Raw genomic sequence first — 7588 nt, 5'->3', positions numbered from 1 at the left:
AGAGCGTTCAAAGCCTCATGAGGAACTATTTGAAATGCTGTAAGCGAGCAAACGATTAACAACAATAAACCATCTGCTAATCACACAAGCAGCCAGTGGTTGGGCAGCGGTGACACAACAACAAGATATCATGCACTACAAAACAGTTACACTGTAAATAAAAAACACACCACTATTATGAAGCTTATGAAGTTTAGTTGTGTTAGACTGAACAGCTTTTCTGAATAAATTACAAACATCTTAAAGTTTTTTTGATTTCTTATGCAAATTTTAACTAAAAACACTCTTAAAACTGCTGGGTCAAAAATAACCCAATTTGGGGCGATTTTGGCAACTCAGTGCTGAATCAAAAAGGGACCAAGGCAGAAATTGGTTGTTTAAACCCAGCATGTGGTTGTGTTCAAAGTCAAAAAATGGGTACAAAAAACTACAAGGAAGTTGATTAATAGGTTGTAAATAGTTATGTTTATTATTCACTTCTGTATCAAGAAATGTCACATGTAATTAAATCAAAATTGTAATATTTGCATTTGGCAAAAGTGATGTTATTTATGTCTTTAGGGGGTTGTGATAGTGACTTCTTTTTTTTTAAAACATATCAATTAATCGATGGACAAAGTTTATTCTTCTGAATTGCAAAAACATTCAAATATCAATATTCATACTTTTGTTTAACTTCGATACTTACGAACATTAATGCATAGAAACTTTATGTCCATCTGAATGTCAATGAACTCATTCTGTTGCAATAATTAAAAGTGTGTGTGTGTGTTGTTTGGGGGGACGGAGCAGCTGCTTTTTAATAAGCCCATTGTTAGTTTTAGGAGCAAAGTGTAATTAGTGGGGTCAGTGGGGTAATTACTGCCAATTTCATGTGGTTTATTTATGAACTGGTCTTGTTGTGAACCTTGGCACTATACGCATCAAGCACCTTAAATGTGTGAGAGTTGAGGAAATGCTTGGGATTGGTTTAAAAAGAAATGGAGACTGAAATTGTGCACGTGTGTGTTATAAAACAGCGACATGATGAGCTGGAGTGTGTTCTTGTTTTATACACTTAAAATAAACGACTGATCGTCACATCTTGTTTCTTTCTTTCTTTCTTTCTTTTTTCCCCTCCGACTTCTTTTGAAGGATGATATCTCAGCTGAGTCGCAGCTTCGTGGGTTCAGAGAAAAGACTTTTAACAAGTGATCACACAAGCACTGCAAAAACTCAAAATCTTACCAAGAATATTTGTCTTATTTCTAGTCAAAATGTCATTTCTAGTCACAACAAATCTCATTATACTTAAAATCAGACTGAAAACATTAAAAAGTAGTTTGTTTCTAGACACTTTTTACTTCTTTCAAGCATATTTTCACTTGAAATAAGTAGAAAAATTTGATAGTGGAACAATATCTCAAGGAAATTTAAATCGAATGCAACTGGACGTTTTACCTCTCATCCAATCAGTTCATTGGATGAGAGGTGAAACGTCTTCCTAGACAAATAACCAAGTCCAGTTGCATTCGATTTAAATTTCCTTGAGATAACTACGACCTGGACAAATGAGAATATTCACAGGCGGATAGTGGAACAAGTTTTTCTTTTTTATTACAAGCTCAGAAAACTTGCTTTCACTGGCAGATTTTTCTACTTATTTCAAATGAAAATTTGTTTGAAAGAAGTGAAAATGATCTAAAAACAAGTTAATTTTTAGATGACGAGTCTTATTTTAAGTTGAAAGAGATTAGTTTAGACTAGAAATGAGACATTTTCACAAGAAATAAGACAAATATTCTTGGAAAGATTTTGAGTTTTTGCAGTGAAATGTTTGGATAGATAAGTTGCACAGTCTTCGTTGTTTAAACAGCAAGTCCTTGAAGCCATTATAGGAGACAATTAATGAGTCACTGCATTGATACATTTCTTAAAAGCACAGACGACTCTTTTTTTTTTTTTTTTTTCAAAAACAGCTGATGAATTATCCCCAAAACTGGAAAACTCTGCCTGCACGAGTCCCAGTTTTCCTCCTCCTCCTCCTGCAGTGATTCCTGTAAAGGTGAAGCAGCAGAGTTGCGTCCAGGTGAAATCAGTACAGGCCGCATCACACCTGATAGGCGTCGGGAATATCACAACAGAATGAATAGTTGATGTCCTACTTTAGAGACGTCTCCGGTTCCCTCCACCTCCACCTGCTCCGCCCTGCTCCTCTTTGATGATGGGCGTGTCGGCTCGGCGCCCCTGTGTGTATGTGTGTGTGTGATTGATAGATTTCAGGCTCTTTTATGCCTCTGATTTTTTTTTTTTACAAGCCTCGGTTACATAAAGGCCAATTCCTTTTTTTTTTTTTTGTTCTGGCATGAGAAAGCGTCTCTGGGGAGCGGTGGAGTATATCTGATCCTTCGCTCACAAAGGGAGATGCGCCTCTCCGACTCTGTTGTGTGTTATGTGTGTGTGTTTCATGTGGCGACGTATTGATCGAGGAAACACAGATTGTTGTGACCGTTCCCTGAGAAGCCCCTCCACCCCCCCGGCCCCCGGCCCCCTTCCAGCTGGGAAGGGGAAATATGTTTTACAGTGATAATGACTTCTTTTCCCTGCAAAACTAGGCCACCAGCAGAACATTATTTCTTTCCCAATGTGCGTTATTCAGTCAAAGAATAAAGTTTCCTTTAATGCTTAAGGCAGAGATTTTTTTTTGGGGGGTGGGGTGGAGGGGATTCTGATTCCTTTACTTTTCAGTAAGCAAAAAAATATATAAGAATGCAAACATATACGCCCACATGAGCTAAAGTACAGAAGCTTTATAAATGACATTTACATAAAGGATGAAAAAGCAAAAGCTGCTGGTTCTGTATTTCTCTGTTGCAGCTGGTCGGAGTGATTCTGGCTGCCAACACAGACGTCTGCGCTTCTACAAAGATTTGAATTAATGTATCACATTTCTGTCAGGCTTTTGGTTGTTTTTTTTTTTGTGAAATATTGGATATTTGAACCTCTGTTGGCCTCAAACACTTATTTCAGAAGTTCAGTTCAAAGAGTGGAAATTGCTCTGAAAAGCTGTGAGATAAATGTGATACAGAACGCACTGTTCTTTTTATTTTTAATACTTTTTTGGTGAAATAACAGAAACAAACAAAAAGCAACACAGACAATATAATATAGTTAAGTATAAAACATTTTTTTAAAAATCAAGAAATTAAGATGAGATTATGTTGGCAGTGTATGTATAAGTGTGCATGTGAGTCCAATGTATACAAAAATAATAATAATGTAATGATTATAGTATGGCCATAAAATAGTAATGAATATGTTATATTATCACATATTTACATGTCCACATGATAACAATGCTTTTGATTCATACAGCCCTATCATACTCAAATATGTTACGTAACCTAACCTAACCTAACATAACATAACATAACGTACAGTAATATAATATAACATAACACAACACAGTAATATAGCATAACATAACATAACATAACATAACATAACATAACATAACATAACATAACATAACATAACATAACATAACATAACATAACATAACATAACACAACACAGTAATATAGCATAACATAACATAACATTGTCCCCTTTCCCACACTTCACTTTGAAATGTGAGTCAAGGTAGAAAAGTAGAATAAAACAGAAGTTTTTCTGTGGCTCCGTCGTGGCCTTGACTCGTGTCTGGACCGACTCTCCTGTTGTTGACGACAGATGTTTTATTATTCAGGCAGCTTTTCTGAGAACGAAACACTTTGTCAATAGATCTGTTAATCAGTAAAACATTTCAGAGGCAGATGAAAAAAAAAATGCACAGGACTAATTTGAACCACCAGGGGGCATTTGATCATTAAAGCATTAAAGAGGAAACAGAAAAACAACAGCTGAGGTGCAGCGGGCCTGCTGGCGCTGCCTCCTTCTCCTCGTCTCCCTTTCTGATTATAATGAGCCCTTCCTGTGAAGTGTTGTGTCTGTGCATGAGAACGTTACATCACGCCGAAGCTCCAAATGATTATGAATGTATGAAAAAGCAGCAAAGTCATGAGTGTGTTTTCATTCTGCTGGCGAAGCTTCATTAGAGGTAAAATGAAAGAGGAGGGGAGGGAGAAGAGGAGGAGAGGAGAGGTAAATAAAGAGAGAGAAAGCTAAAAGAAAGAAAGAAAATGTTGCTGCTTTCTGAGTTACTTATTATGGCCGAGGTCAGACGACTGTTGGAGTTCAGTGGGATGCCAGGAGGCTCCGAGGCATGACGGAGCGAAGCCGAGAGATGAAAACGTGACCGGATTATTGTGCAGAGCTCTCCTCAAAACCAAAGAGCCATTCAACTTCACAAACACAGCCTTTTTTTTTTTTGCTTTTATCTTATCTCCATCTCTTTTTTCTTTTCCCTCCTCCTCCTCCTCCTCGTCTGACCCTGCAGAGATTCATGCACTTTATTATTTCTTTTTCTTTTAACAATTTCTCTCCTTAATTCTTTGAAATGGCTCCAGCCAGCAGGCTTGTTCATGAATCTGGGACGACAGGCATGTGTGTGTAAAATATGCAGAAGATGGGATGACTGGCTCAGAGGCAAAGACTGAATTAGGATTTTTTTTTTTCTTTAAGGTTTTTTAGAAAGGATCATCATTACCACGCTCTGCACTCAGAAAGGGGCGATATCTGAAAATAGCCCCGCTTTGTCTCGTGCGGCATTGTTAAGTTGCTTTTCATAGTAAAGTGCATCCTGCTTGACCGTATTAGACACCAAAAATAGATGCCTCGTGGAGCGGGGAGGACAGACCCACAGGATAATGAGTATTATAGGCTGGATAAGCCACTTGAGTTCAGACAACCTACACTAAAAACACAGCACTCCACAGTCGATTGTCTCGGCGTCTCCGGCTCTGAAAACGAACCATTAGTCAACACAGAAAAAAATAAAAAATAAAAAATAAAACGAGCCGCCGTAGGTTCCAGCTGTAAAACACAGACAAACCTCCAGTTTGACACTTATCACTTCATTTTATCGAGCGAGTCTGTGGTAAAAATATATGATGTCTAAATTGGGGGCAATTTGTTTCCTCTGCGGCTAAATGGAGACGAATAGCTCGAGTGTTTGGTCCTGACAGTTTTGGCAGGACACGACCTGAGGAGGAGACACAGCTGAATATTAGGGAAAAAAAGACATTCATCGAGTCGGGAACAAGGTGCTGGACATCAGGAGAAGGAAACATCCTGTTCAGCAGCTAAAGACACGTTTATATAAAAACCAGAGCTGCTCAATGTCCTGCTTTTATTGGATTAAAAAAGTCCTGGTTGTGTGAGCACAGTCTTAAAGGTCCATTGTGTAAAGAGAGATTTTTGTGTTTATTATTATTCTATATAAAAATTGTGAAACTATTAAAGAGCTCAGTCCACAGAGAAATGCACTCAGCCTGGTTTCACAAACTGTCATCAGGACTTCTGTAACTTTGTGATGTCACAACGAGCGAGTTGCTGCTCTCAGCCCAGACGTCCAACTCTTGCGGGATTTGGTTTCTCTGAGTGTTTGACCTGGAATGTCTGCTCTACTTTTATGGGATCGCTCAGAATAAAGTTGGCCAATCAGAGGAGAGTCTCTTCTGATTGGCTGACACACAACCTCCTGAGAGAGGAGATGGAAAAGAGTGTGTTGCAGTTCTGCATGTTTACGGTAAAAACACAAAGTTAGGGAGTCAGTGACTGACAGGATTCATATTTCAGAAGAAATTCAAGAAACATTTTTAATTGGTCACACATTTAGGAACGCCCTCGAGTGCAGGATGAGTCATCAAACATTTAGTAGTTGGGGTATGCTAATATAGTGCTTGTTCTCTTCCCTGCCCTATGAGATTACTATTTTGGTTTTTGTATGTTTTGTTATATTGCTTTCCCCTTGTATGTATATATTTATTGATTCTTAATTGTATTGTACAAGTGGTGTGTATTGTGTCTTGTGTTATAAGTATGTCTGCATCTACTGTATGATTGTATCTGTGTGTTGTGACTGTATTAGTTGTTTTTGTTCTACTTTTTCCTTGATATACTTGGAAGAATATAATAGCCAACTTTGACTGAATGTTTGGAGCAGGAAGAATAGCTATGCTAATGTGCTGGTGCTAATGGAGATCAAAAAAATGAAATAAATAAATAAATAAATACATTTACAGGAAGAGAAAAAAACTCAGATAACATTCTGACATTCATTTGACAAAAAACAAACGAAAAAAACAGATAGTTGAACAATTAACATGTGGACACAGGATTAAAGATGGAAAATACATTTTTCATTTCATGGGGCCTTTAAAACCACAAACACTGCATAACTGCTAATGGACCAAACATAAAACATGGGACCTTTAACTCACCACAGTGCATCACAGGTGTGTTTCATCACGTTGTCTGTGTGAGTGATTAACGGGCAAATCGTCTTAAAACACAATGTTGTAAACAATTACAACTGGAGTCTGAAGCTGAAGTACAACCTCAGTCGATGTCAGAGTGTGACAGGCTGAATCAGAGGGTGATTAGCTCTGAGGAGCGGGTCGGTCGGGGTTTTGATAATTGCAAACAACAGCACTTTAGTTTCCATAAAAGGCGTTTAACCGGGGAGGATGTGAAGTGTGTCATCTCTCTTTTCATCCAGTCGAGCGAGTCGAGAGGGAAATTCTTTGGTTTTTTCACCTGAAAACACTTCACTCAATTTCTGTTTGTTCTTTAATTATCAAACTCAGACAGGAACATACAGTAGGCCTACATCTCTTTGGTGTTTGGTCTTAAACATGTGAAGAACAAAATGAATGGCAAGATGCTTTTCCTTTTTTGAAAAGCTGCTTCTACCCTCCTCCTCCTGCCTCTTCTCTTTTCTGTTCTTTCTCTTTTTTTCCTGCTTTCTTTCTTCCACGTCCTTTTTGCTGCTCAGTAGATTTATCAAGTTTCCCCTCAGAGGATTAGCAGAAAGTAGAGCACTTTAATCATGTTTCCTAACTTAGGGCTGCCATCAAAGGGAGGCAGAGCTTTGTTCTGTTGAGGAGATATTGCTGATAACCCCCCTGAAGCCTCAGATCCACTCAGATCCTCAGAGCCCACCGACACCTTCCCCCACCTCTTCATCAGCTCACTGGTGAAAACATTATAACTTGTTCATTGTCATGCTCTAGTACTGTAGGTATGTACAGTTCAGCTACTTGTACCTAAGTTTTATTGGCAGGTTTATACTTATCGTGTACTGAGAGACAGGTGGAAAAAAAGAAAGAATCGCCAACAATTTTATTTGTAAATACAAGCAAATATAAAACACGTGTCACATGCATTCAACATATATGCACGTTGTTGAGATTGAGTTTAACTGGATGCAACAAGGTTTGAGTGACTGGAGGAAGGAGTTTGTGGAAAGAAGCTGCAGAGGAAATGAGTTTCCTCTAAAACGTCGTTAGTTGAGATGCCTCCAGGCGTTCTTCTATTAGAGGTTCTTCAGGAACATCCAGCTGGTAGAAGCCTCAGGGTCCAATCAGGACACATTTAAAGCAGAAGTAAGCGATGCGGTGGTTTTGGCTTTAACTTCCTGTCAGCTGATGGAGTTAGCAGTCCCCGC

Source organism: Trachurus japonicus, chromosome 7 (assembly GCF_045865225.1).
Source record: "Trachurus japonicus isolate A0001 chromosome 7, Traja_1.0".
Lineage (NCBI taxonomy): Eukaryota > Metazoa > Chordata > Actinopteri > Carangiformes > Carangidae > Trachurus > Trachurus japonicus.
This window is presented reverse-complemented; position numbering follows the sequence as displayed.